The sequence below is a fragment of the Pseudophryne corroboree genome, assembly GCF_028390025.1.
Source record: "Pseudophryne corroboree isolate aPseCor3 chromosome 7 unlocalized genomic scaffold, aPseCor3.hap2 SUPER_7_unloc_1, whole genome shotgun sequence".
NCBI lineage: Eukaryota > Metazoa > Chordata > Amphibia > Anura > Myobatrachidae > Pseudophryne > Pseudophryne corroboree.
In genome coordinates this window covers 1,100,897-1,120,852 of record NW_026967608.1, presented here as the reverse complement: position 1 = coordinate 1,120,852, position 19,956 = coordinate 1,100,897, and the positions used below count along the sequence as shown (strand labels likewise).

Genomic DNA, 19,956 nt, shown 5'->3' with positions numbered 1-19,956 from the left:
CTCTGAAGTCTTCTTTTCTTCTCATACTCACCCGGCTTCTATCCAGTAGCCTAAGAAGCAGGACCTTGCAACTCAGAGAGTAGGGCTGCTTCTCTCCCCTCAGTCCCTCGATGCAGGGAGTCTGTTGCCAGCAGTGCTCCCTGAAAATTAAAAACCTAACAAAATACTTTCTGTCAGAAAGCTCAGGAGAGCTCCTGAAAAGCACCCAGTCTCAACTGGGCACAGTATCAAACTGAGGTATGGAGGAGGGGCATAGAGGGAGGAGCCAGTGCACACCCAGAACTAAAGTCTTTCTTAAAGTGCCCATGTCTCCTGCGGAGCCCGTCTATCCCCATGGTCCTTACGGAGTCCCCAGCATACTCTAGGACATTAGAGAAACTAGAATTTTAATACCTACCGGTAAATCCTTTTCTCTTAGTCCGTAGAGGATGCTGGGCACCCGTCCCAGTGTGTACTGTGTCTGCTGTTATTAAATGGCCCTTAACTCCAGAACATTTATGTGGAGACAACTTTCCTGACTTGACCATCTTCCTTGGACGTTTTCCCCCTGTGTGACTGCTCCCCACCTCGAAAGGGTTGCATCCGTGGTCCCTAGGATCCAGTCCTGGATCCCGAACCATCGCCCCTCTAGGAGGTGAGAACTGTGCAGCCACCAATGGAGTGAGATTCTGGTCTTGGAAGACAGGATTATCCTCCGGTGCATGTGTAAGTGGGATCCGGACCACTTGTCCAACAGGTCCCACTGGAACACTCTGGCATGGAACCTGCCAAACTGAATGGCCTCGTAGGCCAAAACCATTTTCCCCAGCAACCGAATGCATTGATGGATTAACACTCTTGCTGGTTTTAGAATTTGTTTGACGAGACTCTGGATCTCCATAGCCTTTCCACTGGAGGAAAACCTCTTCTGTGTCCAGTATCACTCCCAAAAACAACAACCGCGTCATTGGGACCAACTGCGATTTTGGCAAGTTTAGGAGCCAACCATGTTGTTGAAGAACTGTCAGGGAGAGTGCAATGTTTTGCACCAACTGGTCCCTGGATCTCGCCTTTATCAGGAGAACATCCAAGTACGGGATAATTGTGACTCCTTGCTTGCGAAGGAGAACCATCATTTCCGCCATCACCCTGGTGAAAATCCTCGGAGCCGTGGACAGACCAAATGGCAACGTCTGAAATTAGTAATGACAATCCTGAATTGCAAACCTCAGGTAGCTTGATGCAGTGGCTAAATGGGAACATGTAAGTAGGCATCCTTTAAGTTTACCAAAACCATGAAATCTCCTTCCTCCGGACTGGAGATCACTACCGTGAGAGATTCCATCTTGAAATTGAATTTCTTTAGGTAGAAATTGAGGGATTTCAGATTTCAGATTGGTCTGACTGAGCAGTCCGGCTTCGGGACCACGAAGCGGCTTGAATAAAAACCTTCTCCCTGCTGACTAAGGCTGATTTGAACAATCGGTGAGGGGGAACGTCTTGAAACCCCAGTTTGTACCCTTGGGACACTATTTATAAAACCCACGAGTCCAGGTCCGAATGAATCCAGAACTGACTGTAGAGTTTTAGACGTGCCCCCACTGGTGCGGGTTCCTGCAAGAAAGCCCTAGCGTCATGCAGTGGATTTGGCAGAAGCAGAGGACAATCTCTGCTCCTGCAATCTTGAAGAGGCTACAGACCTCTTCCCTCTTCTCCTTCCTCTACCTGCAAAGAAAGGGGAATCTTAACTTCTTGCATAAATGACTGCATCAGATAATGATGCGTCTTTATCCGTGGAGAGGGAACATAGTGCAAGAAGGTTGACTTACCTGCGGGAGCTGCCGAGATCAAATTAACTAGGCCGTCGCCAAACAAGGCTTCACCTTCATAGGGAAGAGACTCCCTTTCTTCTTGGAGTCAGTATCAGCATTTCCTTGGTGAATCCAGATATACAGGGAATGGGGGGAAGGGGATGTGTTCTGCACCAGCTATTAAATTCTAAATATTTGTATGAAGAGGCCCCAATAAATGTCCATCAGTTATATTAAATATTAATTGTAGGACGTTCGGGGGTGCTACCAGAGACAAGTAATGTTATGCAGGAAAGGAGAAGAGAAAAGAATGTCTCTTTTGCTGGCGCACAAATGATGATTTAAAAATTAACTTTTAATAAATTCGTTAAAATTGTCTAAACACGAAATAAAGTACAATAAGTTTGTATAATGTAATTACCATATATAATAAATGGAAATACATTTATTAATATCAAGGTTCGCTACCTGTGTTGTGTCTTTATTATTGATCCAAATTGACTATATCAATTAGTCTGATACTGAATTACTGGACACTATGTAATATTAGTTGAATGTATATTAGTAATTCACTTGACAAATGTCAGAACCTGGCAATAGTTCTACATATCATACACTTACAGCACTCTTTCCACAATATTTTCCCTTTATTCCAGATCAAATGGTATAATCCCCCACAGTAATTATTCCTGTTGTAGTATAGTACAGTATGGTTGCTGGGGACGTCTTTAATGAAAAGAGAGGGAACATCTAATGTGTCTCCTTATGGGTAAAATACTTGCAAGCTAAGTGCTATGAATAGCATCAGCATGTAGATAAATGCTGAGTGTTAGGTGAGTAATGCAGATAAATAGGGATATCTAATAATTCTATAGAATAGTGGGTGAATTATTAGATATCCCTATTTATCTGCACCTCTAAGCACACTATTTGACTGTCCACACCCTGCTGTGCCTATTACCCATCTCCTCCACCACCCTCAACACTGACCCACACATCATTCACCCACAAAGATACAATAAAGGTAGTTTGGATAAATTAGCTAAATGAAATGGATTTAACCAATTTATCTAAATGACCATTTTTGGATGTTTTCCAGTGTTTGGGAGCAAATGGTCAATTGTCATTTGCTGCCACATATTAGCATAATTTTGTTTCAACTAGAAAAAAAAATTGGACAGATAATCTAAGTGTGGATCCAGTTTAATGCTGATTTCAGAGCCAACTATAGACTTGATTGAGGTACTGTGTCCCCGGTACCAAATACCAATTAAAATAATATTGTGAGGTGTGAGGTGTTCAAAAAAGACTGAACATGAGTGGAAATTATGGTTATTGAGGTTAATAATACTATGGGATCAAAATGACCCCCAAATTCTATGATTTAAGCTGTTTTTTAGGGTTTTTTGAAAAAAAACACCCGAATCCAAAACACACCCGAATCCGACAAAAAAAATTCGGTGAGGTTTTGCCAAAACGCGTCCGAACCCAAAACACGGCCGCGGAACCGAACCCAAAACCAAAACCCGAAAAATTTCCGGTGCACATCACTACTTAATTAGAACTTCGGTCAATGTGAATTAATTATTGGACTCAACCATGGTTATCCTTAAAACCCAGGGGTCTATTTAAGATCGATCTTAATCGATGTTGGGCTTCCAGGTTGAAAAAAACACACATTTACTAACATTTTAAAATTTATATAAAAAATCATCTGTTCGTAAATGCAGTGCACATGGTTTTGCCCAACTGCTAACAAAAGTCCTGCTGCGATCAACTTGGAATTACCCCCATCGATTGATGTTTTCACACTGCTCGTTCCAACCCCAAAAACTATGAAGAGGATGGGGGCATATACGCAGGGTCCATCCTGTGCATGTGCCTACATTTTCTCCGGGTGCCCCGCAGAAAATGCGAATGCCTCTGCCTGTCAATCAATAGAGGGCGTACCTTCGCAGGTATATCGCGATCATGAGCCATGTCTCCCATTTTTGTCATTATAGGTGCTCTGTGAGCTGCTGACCATGCCCCAGCCCCTCTGTCTCCCGTGAATAGACATTGGGGCTTATTCAGACCAGATCGCTTCAATTTATTTTCACCCAGCGGGCAATCAGGTCTGCACTGCACATGCGTATGCGCCACAATGCGTAGGTGCGACGGTCCGGAGATCACAAGAAGATTGACAAGAAGAGGGTGTTTGTGTGGGTGGCAACTGAATGTTTCTAGGGAGTGTCCGGAAAAACACTGGAGGAACCCGGCGTTTTGTGGGAGGATTTGTGACGTCACCTCAATGGCTGAGTAAGTGCTGAGCTGTGCAGCTCTTGTGCACATGTGATCACACACCTGCACAGCAAATTTTCCCTTCCGCTGTAGGCGGCAACCACCTGATCACAGGGATGCAAAAAACACACCCTAGCGATCAGGTCTGAATTACCCACAATGTGCATATTTGCAGAGCAACAAGCTACAGGGAGCCTTCCACACCCCCCCTTCCCCATGACTATGGGACACTGGGGGGGGGGGTTATTTGGGTTAGCTGGACATTCCCAAAAAAAGTGACTGTCCTGCAAAAATTGGGTTAGTTGGGAGGTATGTGCAAATACATTTATTGTTTTGCATGCAGGGTAAATACTGGCTTCTTTGACATTTAGCCACAAATGCTGCACAGTTGAATTACAGTATTACACTGCAATTAACAGTTATGCTAGGACATTCCTTCTCCCAAAATCTACCTCTCTCTGCATGTTACATCTGTCCCACAGTGGCGTGCGGTGAGGTCAGTGGCTAGTGAGGCACTACAGCCATAATGTCCGCCGAATCCTGCCGATGACCCTTAGCCAATGCCCGCTACTGCCTCTGAGCCGATACCCACTGCCACCGCCAATGGCTTACAAACTCTCCCACAATCAACTGACCCAGCCCTCCACCACTAATTTCTATCTCAGTCCGATGCCGCCAATGCCCGCTGCCTGCCTGCTCATTGTTCTTGTGATATATTATAAATTTTTAAAGAAAAAAAATGAGTGTTTGGGACTGGGAAGGGTGAGGGAGGAGGACATGAATGCAATTTTGTTGTCCAGGGCTTCCATTAACTTAAAGGAGAAGGGTCTGAATGGGTTAAAAAAAATGTGTGAGGTCCCCCCTCCTTAGTATAACCAGCCTCTTTGAGCCGGTCCTGGTTATTTAAATACTGGGGGAAAAATTGGACAGAGGTTCCCCGTATTTAGACAACCAGCACCGGGCTCTTAGACGGGTCCTGGTTCCAAAAATACGTGGGACAAAAGATGTAGGGGTCCCCCATATTTTTAAAACCAGCACCGGGCTCCACTAGCCAGAGAGATAATGCCACAGCCAGGGGACACTTTTATGTAGGTCCCTGCGGCCCTGGCATTACCCCTCTAACTAGTCACCCCTGGCCGGGGTTCCCTGGAGGAGTGGGGATCCCTTAAATCAAGAGGTTCCTCCCCTCGAGGCACCCAAGGGCCAGGGGTGAAGCCCGAGGCTGTCCCCAGCACCCCTGGGTGGTGGGTGCCGGGCTGATAGCCATATGTGTAAAAAAAGAATATTGTTTTTTTTGTTGTGGAACTACAAGGCCCAGCAAGCCTCCCCCACTTGCTGGTACTTGGAGAACCTCAAGTACCAGTAGGCGGGGAAATAACGGGCTCGCTGGTACCTGTAGTTCTACAACAACAAAAAATACCCAAATAAAAACACAAACACACACACCGTGCCAGTAAAATTATTGAGACAAGCTGTAGCATGTGGATGCATGTAACCCTATAAAAGTGATGGATTGGGTGACTATTACAATACCCACTGTTGCTGTCTGAAAAATGATGGATATATAGATTGCTCTGCCGAGATATGTTTTTTTTCTAAAATGCACCACAGGTATGGATGGACAGTATACTTGACGACAAAGAGGTAGGTAGAGCAGTGGCCTACTGTACCGTACTGCTATATATTATATTATTTATTATTATTATCCTTTATTTATATGGCGCCACAAGGGTTCCGCAGCACCAAATTACAGAGTACATAAACAAATAATCAAACAGGAAAACAGCAACTTACAGTTGATGACAATATAGGACAAGTACAGGGTAAATAAACATAGCTACATCAGCAGATGACACTGGAATAAGTATCAGGTGGCAGAAGACTGCTGGATTTGGTGCAGCTGAAGATTATTAAATTAAGAAAAGAGTAAGCACATGAGGGAAGAGGGCCCTGCTCATGAGAGCTTACATTCTAAAGGGGAGGGGTAGACAGACAGGGGTGAGACAGATGGGGTTCCACAGAGAGCGTGGAACAGAGGTTTAGGATGAGATTTGGCTGGGTTTGGTGAAGAAGTGGGTCTTGAGAGCCCATTTGAAGTTTTGTAGAGAGGTGGAGAGTCTGAGGAGGAGAGGTAGGGAATTCCAGAGAAGTGGTGCAGCACGTGAAAAATCTTGGAGGTAGGAGTGGGAGGAAGTAATCCGTAGGCAGGAGAGTCGGCGTGCATTAGCAGAGCGAAGAGGACGGGTGGGAGTGTAAAGCGAGATAAGATCAGAGATGTAGATGGGAGAGGAGTGGGTGAGGGTTTTGTAAGCAAGTGTGAGAAGCTTGAAATGGATTCTGAAAGGGAAGGGGAGCCAGTGAAGGACTAGTAAGAGAGGAGAGGTGGACGTAGTGCATTTGGTGAGGAAAATGAGCCGGGCAGCAGCATTGAGGATAGATTGGAGTGGAGAGAGGTATTTGTCAGGAATGCCAGTCAGGAGGAGATTACAGTAGTCCAGTCTGGAGATGACCAGTGAGTGGATAAGAGTCTTAGTAGCATCCTGGGTCAGAAAGGGTCTGATCCTGGAAATATTTTTTAGATGAAAACGGCAGGTTTGTGAGAGGTGCTGAATGTGTGGTTTGAAGGAGAGGGAGGAGTCAAGGATTACTCCAAGACAGCGCACTTGGGGGGAAGAGGAGATAGTAGTGCCATCAATAGATAATGAGATTGTAGGAGGTGAGGTTATGCGGGAGGGAGGGAAGATGATCAGCTCGGTCTTAGACATGTTAAGTTTAAGAAAGCGCTGGGACATCCAGGAAGAGATAGCAGAGAGACAGTTGGAGATATGAGTGAGGAGAGTAGGGGAGAGGTCTGGAGAGGAAAGATAGATTTGAGTGTCATCAGCATAGAGATGATATTGGAAACCAAAAGAACTAATGAGCTTACCTAGTGAGGACGTATAGAGAGAGAAGAGGACCAAGGACAGAACCTTGGGGTACCCCTACAGTTAGTGGAAGTGAGGGGGAGGTGGAGTCATGAGAGGAGACAGAGAATGAACGGTCAGAAAGGTAGGACGACAACCAAGAGAGGGCAGTGTTACGCAGACCAATGGAGTGAAGGATTTGCAGTAGGAGAGGATGGTCCACAGTGTCAAAAGCAGCAGAGAGATCAAGTAGAATAAGTAGAGAGTAGTGTCCCTTAGATTTAGCAGCATGGAGGTCATTGCATACATTTGTAAGGGCAGTTTCAGTGGAGTGGAGAGGACGGAAGCCAGACTGGAATGGGTCAAGCAGTGAGTGTGAGGAAAGAAAGGAAGTAAGGCGGTTGTAGACAATACGCTCAAGGAGTTTGGAGGCAAAAGGGAGAAGAGAGATAGGTCGGTAGTTGGAGAGAGTGTTTGGATCAAGGGTAGGTTTTTTAAGAATAGGAGAGATGAGAGCGTGCTTGAAGGCAGAGGGGACAGTGCCTGATGAGAGGGAGAGATTGAGAAGGTGGGAAAGATGGGAACAAGCAGAAGAAGAGATGTGGCAGAGGAGGCGGGAGGGGATAGGGTCAAGTGGGGAGGTGGTGAGGGGACAGGAACGAATGAGGGCCATGACTTCCTCTCCAGATGCATGGGAGAAAGATGACAGAGTTGGTGCGAGGGATGGATGAGGGTTGGTAAGGGATGGGAGAAGGCTGGTTACTGACAGTCTGGTGTGATGTGATGTCCTGACGTATGGAGTCAATTTTGGATGTGAAGTAAGTGGCAAAGTCAAGAGCAGAGAGTGAGGAAGGGAGACGAGGTGGAGGTGGGCAGAGGAGTGAGTTGAGAGTGGCAAAGAGGCGCCGGGGGTTGGAAGACTGGGAGGAGATGAGGTTCTTGAAGTATGACTGTTTAGCAAGAGAAAGGGCAGCACTGAAGGATGAGAGCATAAGTTTGAAATGGAGGAAGTCTGCCTTAGAGCGTGATTTCTTCCAGTGTCGCTCAGCAGTACGTGAGCATTTTTGCAGATATCTGGTGCATTTGGTGTGCCAGGGTTGAGGTGTTAATTTGCGAGGGTGAACAGTGGTTGGTGGAGCAACAGAGTCAAGAGCAGAAGTAAGGGAAGCATTGTATGTGGAAGTGGCTTGTTCAGGGCATAAGAGAGAGAGAGAATAGGAGAGAGAAGTGAGTCAAACAGGGAGGAAAGGAATGTGGTGTCAATAGCTTCAATGTTACGCTTAGTGATGGTAGCCTTAGGAGGTTGAGATGGGGAAGTCGAGAGAGATAGGTTGAAGGAGAGCAGGTGGTGGTCAGAGAGGGGAAATGGGGAGTTGGAAAAATCAGAAATATCACAGCGGTGAGTGAAGACCAGATCCAGTGAGCTCCCATTCACATGGGAGGGTGAGGAGGTCCACTGGGAGAGACCAAGTGAAGAGGTGAGGTTAAGGAGTTTAGAGGCAGGGGATTGTGTGGGGATGTCAATTGGGATGTTGAAATCGCCTAGGATAATGGTGGGAATGTCAGAAGAGAGGAAGTGAGGAAGCCAGGAAGCAAAGTTGTCGATGAATTTGGAAGCAGTGCCAGGGGGGCGGTAAATGACAGCTACTCTAAGATGGACTGGTTGGAAGAGACATATGGAGTGGACCTCAAATGTAGATAATATAAGGGATGGTTCTGGTGGTATGAGTTGGTAGGAGTAACTAGAAGGTAAAAGGACCCCAACACCACCCCCATGGCGACCCCCAGGTCGGGGGGTGTGTGTGAATGTAAGGCCCCCAGCAGAGAGAGCAGCAGCAGCACAAGTAGTATCAGAGGGCGTAATCCAAGTTTCAGTAATGGCTAGTAGGTGTAGGGAGTTGGAAATGAAAAGGTCATGAGTGGGGACCAGTTTGTTACAAACGGATCTGGCATTCCAGAGGGCACAGGATAGGGGGTATGAGTTTGTGGGAGAGATGTGAATTAGATTTTCAGGGTTGCTGTAGCGATGAGGTGGGATTAACTTTGAGGGCAGGGATGAGAGAGTAGTGATGGTACGGGTGCCAGAGATAGGAGGGGAAACTGCAGGAGGTGGGCAGGGAGGGAGGTCAGTGTGATGTGGATGGGGGTGTGGGGAGGTGACAGGGAAGGGAGAGAGGGAGCAGGGCTGAGTTGTGGGGTAGCAGGACCATGGGGCAGAGGTGAATGAAAGTGGGGTAACAGGAAAGGTGGGGGAAGGAAACAGAGGGATGGAGGGGAGACAGAGGAGGAGGTGGAGGAGACTAGGGGGGAAGGATAAAGATACATTATTAGGTAGACACTGAGTGATGTGGGGAGTATAAGAAAGCATTCACATAGTGTTAAGTAGGTAAATAGGTTGAGGGAAAGTGGAAGTAGGAGAGGAGACTGTAAGGGAATCCGAGTAGAAGAATTGTAGAAATGCAGGTGAGAAAAGCAGTGTAGGCTCAAGGGGTGTAGATTTAGTATGAAATGAGTCAAAAGCGTAGATAAAGTGGGTGCAGAAATGTATTTGGAGTGTAAGAAATGAAAGGATTGTGAGAGGTTTAAGAAGCAATGGTAATTATGTTAGATGTTTTAAGTGTTTGCAGGTAAAATTGCATTGGTGCAGCTGTGCTTAAAAAACAAAATTACAATAATACAGATACAGGCATTTGTAGGTGAAATGGATGGTTTATGAAATGTCCAAGTAAGGTAGTTCTGTGCTATGTAATCAGATGCAACAATCAGGAGGTGAGTGATCTGAGGAGTAAGCGACTCACATTTGTTATTAGTTCTTCAGTTTTCTTTGTTTTGTTAGATTGGTGTGCTTCTGTTTTCCTTCTTTTTCACTTCGATTGAACGCTAATTGAACACTACTGTTATGTGTCAATTTTATCACGCTTTTATAAAAATGCACGCTTAGATCAATAAATGCACAGCCAAATGGCTTTGCACAGCCTACACCATTGGACTTTAGTAGAAGACTATTACAAGTGAAACCAATAATTGAAATCTGTAACCACACCCCACCCCCTCAAATGCCAGGCAATAAATTACCTTAAAAACAACAACCAGGCATTCCACAAAGATTAAACTGGGTCTATATCATTCAAAACTTTAAAAAAGTACTTCAAAATCACATTCTATGCAATAATGTTTCAATTTGCATTACCCAGCAGAATTAGCTTTGCATATATAGATATAGTGCAGCAGAATAGATTGGTGGTTGTAGTCAATTGTAATTACCCAGCAGAATTAGCTTTGCATATATAGATATAGTGCAGCAGAATAGATTGGTGGTTGTAGTCAATTGTAATTACCTGTAGGTGAGAAGAAGAGAAGAAACGTCAATTCACAATCGATATCAGCTGAAGATAAATTAACGCTGATTGAACGCTGCGTTATGTGTCAATTTTATCACGCTTTGATAAAAATGCATGCTTAGATCAATAAATGCACAGCCAAACAGCTTTGCACATCCTACACCATTGGACTTAAGTAGAAGTCTGGTGGTCAGCAAAATTTTGCACTGTCCTCCTACTATATATAGTGCGCACAACTACTAAAATACACCACAGGTATGGATGGATAGTATACTTGACGACACAGAGGTAGGTAGAGCAGTGGCCTACTGTACCGTATTGCTATATATTATATACTGGTGGTCAGCAAAATTCTGCCCTGTCCTCCTACTATATATACTGCGCACAACTACTAAAATACACCACAGGTATGGATGGATAGTATACTTGACGACACAGAGGTAGGTAGAGCAGTGGCCTACTGTACCGTACTGCTATATATTATATACTGGTGGTCAGCAAAATTCTGCCCTGTCCTCATACTATATAATACAATGCAGCACAGATATGGAGCATTTTTCAGGCAGAGAACGTAGATATTTTCAGCACACTGAGCACAGATATTTGCAAGCACACTGAGCACAGATATTTGCAGCACACTGAACACAGAAACTGAGAAAACGCTGCACGTCCTCTCCCTATCATCTCCAATGCACAAGTGAAAATGGCGGCGACTCGTGGCTCCTTATATAGAATAGAATAGCTGCTGACGGGCACGATTGAGGGAGGAAAGGGACATTTGAATCCAGCCCATAGATGCAATGTGAATATGTAATTTGTACCTTCCTATCTTAAAATGTATATACAGTGTATATGTCACAACTGAGGGCCTGAGCTGACTGGAGGCAGCCTCAGTTGTAGGGGCTGAGGTGTAGTGGAACCTGGGAGGTTGTATCAGACCCCTGGACATGTAAGTTAAATGTAGAAGAATTGCCCGAAGGCGTGCCCACGACAACCAGGATAAAAGTCAATGATGTTTATTTTGACAAACTCCATGCATCACAGCAGTAATAAAATAGAAACATAAAATCAGCAGAGAAATAATACAGTTCCTGGGTACTACAGGAGGACAAGGACCACAGGGCTCTGGTAGTATGAGACAGTTCTTATTATCTTCTAGTTGGAAAGTCCTTACCAGGCCCGACTGTAGCAATGGAGATAGCCCAGGATCATACTAGCTGGTGTTCCAGGAAAAGCTGGGCTGCTGTGGATAAAATGGCTGCTGTGGGTACTGGCTGAAACCAGACTGATGTAAGCACGGAGTGGATTGCTGGATGGAACCAGCCAAATAATAAATGAAGCTTGAGAGCGATGAAATATGATTGATATATGGAGTTTGAGAGCGGTGAAATAATAGTGCCGGTGGTGAGTGGTAATCTGCGGAAATGATACCGGCACTTTAAGAAGAGCTGATCTCTGCTGGAAGCTAGGCTGGAAGCAGGTAAATCTGTAACTGGAAACAGATGAGTCCCAGAGGACTGGAGAGTCAGGCTGCACCGCAGGTGGTAGACTAGAGCGGGTCTCTTTAGTGGAGGTTTGGAGATGGTAACTGGAACCTGGAAAACAACCACGGGAGAGAGACAAACTGGAACTAGGTTTGACAACCAAATCACTGATGCCTTCCTTGCTCAGGCACAGCAAGGAAGGGATTGGCTAGGCAATTATGCAGATTACAATGGAAACAGCGGATTGGTGGAAATGAACAGGTGACAGAATCCAACATGGCTGCGCCCATGCAGACACTTGGAGGGAAGATTGGTTTGATAATCCATGTGGGAACTTTAACAGCAATGGCGGCGCCGGCCACAGTAAACAGGAGACGCCAGACTGATGAGTGCACATTTGAACCACGCGGGCAACAGCGGAGGCCGCGGCTGACATAAGCGCCACTCTGACATCCTGCATGCAGAAACTCAGGGACGGCGGCGGAGGCCGCGGGAGATGCCATTCAAGATGTAACATGGCGCCGCTGTGACAGCGTCTCAGAGTGACAGGAGAGGAGGCAGGAATGGGGACATCAGAATAACAGATGGGATCCGGTCCTGGAGCGCTGAGCCAGCCTTAGGAGGCATCTGAAAGTAAGTTATGGCGTCCAGATACCCGGATCGTGACAGTATACACTAGAGGTCTTTCCGAACCCTTAATCCTAACATTGTAATTTGCTTTAGGGCGCACCTCCAATTAGTCTAGTGTTTCTTGCTGCCTTTCCAATGAAGCAAGTTTAATTTAGTAATAGGTGAAAAACCATCCTTACAAAGGTGTTAATCAGAGACTTGGCTTTGTGGACACTTTTCAGAGAACAAATTTGTTAGCATAAAAATAAAGCCAGAAAATTAAGAGCTGTTTAATCACTCAATTGGATTTTTTTTGCCAGCATATTTCTTTTTCTCTGCAACCCACTGCTAAATTGTGCTTCCTAGCTGTTTTTATAAAATCACTGAATCAAATCTAACTCTGATTACATCAGAGAAGGCCAGGTACCCTACACCAGAACAGGGGGTTTGAAATTTTGACTTGTCTACTTAAAGATCACCAAAATCTGATAACAAGGTCAATTACGTCCCTGGGTGGGATTGAACCACCAACCTTTTGGTTAATAGCCGTGCACACTAACTGATTGCGCCACAGAGACACTTTGCAAAAGTCCATACTGACAAAGGCTAATAAGCATTCATCTAAAACGTTTCCTAGAAAAACTTTAAATAGTCAATAATCTGGAGAGTTTTTGTAAGATGTTTCTTCCATCAACCAACGAAGAAACACATTGGTACTTTCCCATGATGAGTGAGTGCTTCAGGATCTCTTGCACTTACATGTGCAGCAGAGTACAGCAATGGAAGCATGCTGGGCCCATAACCCAGCGGTAGGCAGATTGAAACTATCCTCTGCTATATGCATTTTTTTTTGTTAATTAAATTAATCCAAAACTGGGATTGATATTTTGGCTCTTTTATTTTTACTTAAAGTACAATAACTTTTACCATTTTAATTTGTTTTAATAGTATATTGACAGTATTGTTTTCTTTCAAAAATCCACTTAATTTTCTTTACCCTATTATTAAAATGGTAATTGACAAAAACAAACTACATTGTCACCAGAAGAGCAATACAAAATGTACAAGTGATATATTAAAATCATCTTTCCAGCTTGAATTTCAATGATGCATTGGGGCAACGATTTTGTGAGAAACATCTTCACCCTTAAATAAAGATTTTCTTAATTCCTTACCTGTGTGCTAATTAGATATCACCTTGTTTTCACATTAAACAGACTTCCACATGAGAAAGCAGCAAGGATACAGTGGCGTTAATGTTTCCTGGTGTCAACCTGTATTATTTCAGTAGACATTGAAATGAGGATGCATCTTGCTGCCTTTCCAATGAAGCAAGTTTAATTTAGTAATAGGTGAAAAACCATCCCTACAAAGGTGTTAATCAGAGACTTGGCTTTGTGGACACTTTTCAAAGAACAAATTTGTTAGCATAAAAATAAAGCCAGAAAATGAAGAGCTGTTTAATCACTCAATTGGATTTTTTTTGCCAGCATATTTCTTTTTCTCTGCAACCCACTGCTAAATTGTGCTTCCTAGCTGTTTTTATAATATCACTGAATCAAATCTAACTCTGATTACATCAGAGAAGGCCAGGTACCCTACACCATAAGAGGGGGTTTGAAATTTTGACTTGTCTACTTAAAGATCACCAAAATCTGATAACAAGTTCAATTACGTCCCTGGGTGGGATTGAACCACCAACCTTTTGGTTAATAGCCATACACACTAACTGATTGCGCCACAGAGACACTTTGCAAAAGAACATACTGACAAAGGCTAATAAGCATTCATCTAAAACGTTTCCTAGAAAAACTTTAAAAAGTCAATAATCTGGAGAGTTTTTGTAAGATGTTTCTTCCATCCACCAACGAAGAAACACATTGGTACTTTCCCATGATGAGTGAGTGCTTCAGGATCTATTGCACTTACATGTGCAGCAGAGTACAGCAATGGAAGCATGCTGGGCACATAACCCAGAGGTAGGCAGATTGAAACTATCCTCTGCTATATGCATTTTTTTTTGTTAATTAAATTAATCCAAAACTGGGATTGATATTTTGGCTCTTTTATTTTTACTTAAAGTACAATAACTTTTACCATTTTAATTTGTTTTAATAGTATATTGACAGTATTGTTTTCTTTCAAAAATCCACTTAATTTTCTTTACCCTATTATTAAAATGGTAATTGACAAAAACAAACTACATTGTCACCAGAAGAGCAATACAAAATGTACAAGTGATATATTAAAATCATCTTTCCAGCTTGAATTTCAATGATGCATTGGGGCAACGATTTTGTGAGAAACATCTTCACCCTTAAATAAAGATTTTCTTAATTCCTTACCTGTGTGCTAATTAGATATCACCTTGTTTTCACATTAAACAGACTTCCACATGAGAAAGCAGCAAGGATACAGTGGCGTTAATGTTTCCTGGTGTCAACCTGTATTATTTCAGTAGACATTGAAATGAGGATGCATCTTGCTGCCTTTCCAATGAAGCAAGTTTAATTTAGTAATAGGTGAAAAACCATCCCTACAAAGGTGTTAATCAGAGACTTGGCTTTGTGGACACTTTTCAAAGAACAAATTTGTTAGCATAAAAATAAAGCCAGAAAATGAAGAGCTGTTTAATCACTCAATTGGATTTTTTTTGCCAGCATATTTCTTTTTCTCTGCAACCCACTGCTAAATTGTGCTTCCTAGCTGTTTTTATAATATCACTGAATCAAATCTAACTCTGATTACATCAGAGAAGGCCAGGTACCCTACACCATAAGAGGGGGTTTGAAATTTTGACTTGTCTACTTAAAGATCACCAAAATCTGATAACAAGTTCAATTACGTCCCTGGGTGGGATTGAACCACCAACCTTTTGGTTAATAGCCATACACACTAACTGATTGCGCCACAGAGACACTTTGCAAAAGAACATACTGACAAAGGCTAATAAGCATTCATCTAAAACGTTTCCTAGAAAAACTTTAAAAAGTCAATAATCTGGAGAGTTTTTGTAAGATGTTTCTTCCATCCACCAACGAAGAAACACATTGGTACTTTCCCATGATGAGTGAGTGCTTCAGGATCTCTTGCACTTACATGTGCAGCAGAGTACTGCAATGGAAGCATGCTGGGCCCATAACCCAGAGGTAGGCAGATTGAAACCATCCTTTGCTATATGCATTTTTTTTTGTTAATTTAAGTAATCAAAACTGGGATTGATATTTTGGCTCTTTTATTTTTACTTAAAGTACAATAACTTTTACCATTTTAATTTATTTTAATAGTATATTGACAGTATAGTTTTCTTTAAAAAATCCACTTAATTTTCTTTACCCTATTATTAAAAGGGAATTGACAAAAACAAACTACATTGTCACCAGAAGAGCAATACAAAATGTACAAGTGATATATTAAAATCATCTTTCCAGCTTGAATTTCAATGATGCATTAGGGCAACGATTTTGTGAGAAACATCTTCACCCTTAAATAAAGATTTTCTTAATTCCTTACCTGTGTGCTAATTAGATATCACCTTGTTTTCACATTAAACAGACTTCTACATGATAAAGCAGCAAGGATGCAGTGGCGTTAATGTTTCCTGGTGTCAACCTGTATTATATCAGTAGACATTGAAATGAGGATGCATCTTGCTGCCTTTCCAATGAAGCAAGTTTAATTTAGTTATAGGTGAAAAACCATCCCTACAAAGGTGTTATTCAGAGACTTGGCTTTGTGGACACTTTTTAGAGAACAAATTTGTTAGCATAAAAATAAAGGCAGAAAATGAAGAGCTGTTTAATCACTCAATCGGATTTTTCTGCCAGCATATTTTTTTTCTCTGCAACCCATTGCTTAATTGTGCTTCCTAGCTGTTTTTTATAAAATCACTGAATCAAATCTAACTCTGATTACATCAGAGAAGGCCAGGTACCCTACACCATAAGAGGGGGTTTGAAATTTTGACTTGTCTACTTAAATATCACCAAAACCTGATCACAAGGTCAATTATGTCCCTGGGTGGGATTGAACCACCAACCTTTTGGTTAATAGCCAGACACACTAACCGATTGCTCCACAGAGACACTTTGCAAAAAGTATATACTGACAAAGGCTAATAAGCATTCATCTAGAACGTTTCCTAGAAAAACTTTAAAAAGTCAATAATCTGGAGAGTTTTTGTAAGAATTTTCTTAAATCAACCAACGAAGAAACACATTGGTACTTTCCCATGATGAGTGAGTGCTTCAGGATCTCTTGCACTTACATGTGCAGCAGAGTACTGCAATGGAAGCATGCTGGGCCCATTACCCAGAGGTAGGCAGATTGAAACTATCCTCTGCTATATGCATTTTTTTTGTTAATTAAAGTAATCCAAAACTGGGATTGATATGTTAGCTATTTTATGTTTACTTAAAGTACAATAACTTTTACCATTTTAATTTGTTTTAATAGTATATTGACAGTATTGTTTTCTTTCAAAAATCCACTTAATTTTCTTTACCCTATTATTAAAATGGTAATTGACAAAAACAAACTACATTGTCACCAGAAGAGCAATACAAAATGTACAAGTGATATATTAAAATCATCTTTCCAGCTTGAATTTCAATGATGCATTAGGGCAACGATTTTGTGAGAAACATCTTCACCCTTAAATAAAGATTTTCTTAATTCCTTACCTGTGTGCTAATTAGATATCACCTTGTTTTCACATTAAACAGACTTCTACATGAGAAAGCAGCAAGGATGCAGTGGCGTTAATGTTTCCTGGTGTCAACCTGTATTATTTCAGTAGACATTGAAATGAGGATGCATCTTGCTGCCTTTCCAATGAAGCAAGTTTAATTTAGTTATAGGTGAAAAACCATCCCTACAAAGGTGTTAATCAGAGACTTGGCTTTGTGGACACTTTTTAGAGAACAAATTTGTTAGCATAAAAATAAAGGCAGAAAATGAAGAGCTGTTTAATCACTCAATTGGATTTTTCTGCCAGCATATTTTTTTTCTCTGCAACCCATTGCTTAATTGTGCTTCCTAGCTGTTTTTTATAAAATCACTGAATCAAATCTAACTCTGATTACATCAGAAAAGGCTAGGTACCCTACACCATAAGAGGGGGTTTGAAATTTTGACTTGTCTACTTAAATATCACCAAAACCTGATCACAAGGTCAATTATGTCCCTGGGTGGGATTGAACCACCAACCTTTTGGTTAATAGCCAGACACACTAACCAATTGCGCCACAGAGACACTTTGCAAAAAGTACATACTGACAAAGGCTAATAAGCATTCATCTAGAACGTTTCCTAGAAAAACTTTAAAAAGTCAATAATCTGGAGAGTTTTTGTAAGAATTTTCTTAAATCAACCAACGAAGAAACACATTGGTACTTTCCCATGATGAGTGAGTGCTTCAGGATCTCTTGCACTTACATGTGCAGCAGAGTACTGCAATGGAAGCATGCTGGGCCCATTACCCAGAGGTAGGCAGATTGAAACTATCCTCTGCTATATGCATTTTTTTTGTTAATTAAAGTAATCCAAAACTGGGATTGATATGTTAGCTATTTTATGTTTACTTAAAGTACAATAACTTTTACCATTTTAATTTGTTTTAATAGTATATTGACAGTATTGTTTTCTTTCAAAAATCCACTTAATTTTCTTTACCCTATTATTAAAATGGTAATTGACAAAAACAAACTACATTGTCACCAGAAGAGCAATACAAAATGTACAAGTGATATATTAAAATCATCTTTCCAGCTTGAATTTCAATGATGCATTAGGGCAACGATTTTGTGAGAAACATCTTCACCCTTAAATAAAGATTTTCTTAATTCCTTACCTGTGTGCTAATTAGATATCACCTTGTTTTCACATTAAACAGACTTCTACATGAGAAAGCAGCAAGGATGCAGTGGCGTTAATGTTTCCTGGTGTCAACCTGTATTATTTCAGTAGACATTGAAATGAGGATGCATCTTGCTGCCTTTCCAATGAAGCAAGTTTAATTTAGTAATAGGTGAAAAACCATCCTTACAGAGCTGTTCATCAGAGACTTGGCTTTGTGGACACTTTTCAGAGAACAAATTTGTTAGCATAAAAATAAAGCCAGAAAATGAAGAGCTGTTTAATCACTCAATTGGATTTTTTTGCCAGCATATTTCTTTTTCTCTGCAACCCACTGCTAAATTGTGCTTCCTAGCTGTTTTTATAAAATCACTGAATCAAATCTAACTCTGATTACATCAGAGAAGGCCAGGTACCCTACACCATAAGAGGGGATTTGAAATTTTGACTTGTCTACTTAAAGATCACCAAAATCTGATAACAAGGTCAATTATGTCCCTGGGTGGGATTGAACCACCAACCTTTTGGTTTATAGCCGTAAACACTAACTGATTGCACCACAGAGACACTTTGCAAAAGTACATACTGACAAAGGCTAATAAGCATTCATCTAAAACGTTTCCTAGAAAAACTTTAAAAAGTCAATAATCTGGAGAGTTTTTGTAAAATGTTTCTTCCATCCACCAACGAAGAAACACATTGGTACTTTCCCATGATGAGTGAGTGCTTCAGGATCTCTTGCACTTACATGTGCAGCAGAGTACTGCAATGGAAGCATGCTGGGCCCATAACCCAGAGGTAGGCAGATTAAAACTATCCTCTGCTATATGCATTTTTTTTGTTAATTAAAGTAATCCAAAACTGGGATTGATATTTTTGCTCTTTTATTTTTCATTAAAGTACAATAACTTTTACCATTTTAATTTGTTTTAATAGTATATTGAAAGTATTGTTTTCTTTTAAAAATCCACTTAATTTTCTTTACCCTATTAATAAAATGGTAATTGACAAAAACAAACTACATTGTCACCAGAAGAGCAATACAAAATGTACAAGTGATATATTAAAATCATCTTTCCAGCTTGAATTTCAATGATGCATTGGGGCAACGATTTTGTGAGAAACATTTTCACCCTTAAATAAAGATTTTCTTAATTCCTTACCTGTGTGCTAATTAGATATCACCTTGTTTTCACATTAAACAGACTTCCACATGAGAAAGCAGCAAGGATGCAGTGGCGTTAATGTTTCCTGGTGTCAACCTGTATTATTTCAGTAGACATTGAAATGAGGATGCATCTTGCTGCCTTTCCAATGAAGCAAGTTTAATTTAGTAATAGGTGAAAAACCATCCCTACAAAGGTGTTAATCAGAGACTTGGCTTTGTGGACACTTTTCAGAGAACAAATTTGTTAGCATAAAAATAAAGCCAGAAAATGAAGAGCTGTTTAATCACTCAATTGGATTTTTTTGCCAGCATATTTCTTTTTTCTCTGCAACCCATTGCTAAATTGTGCTTCCTAGCTGTTTTTATAAAATCACTGAATCAAATCTAACTCTGATTACATCAGAGAAGGCCAGGTACCCTACACCATAAGAGGGGGTTTGAAATTTTGACTTGTCTACTTAAAGATCACCAAAATCTGATAACAAGGTCAATTACGTCCCTGGGTGGGATTGAACCACCAACCTT

General features: G+C 41.6%; 1 non-coding gene across 1 annotated transcript; it reads right to left on the bottom strand.

The window, feature by feature from the left end:
* Window positions 1–17,587: 17,587 nt before the first annotated feature.
* TRNAN-AUU (transfer RNA asparagine (anticodon AUU)) lies at window positions 17,588–17,661 on the bottom strand. Its single transcript has one exon. It is a non-coding gene; the product is annotated as a tRNA-Asn (tRNA).
* Window positions 17,662–19,956: the final 2,295 nt, after the last annotated feature.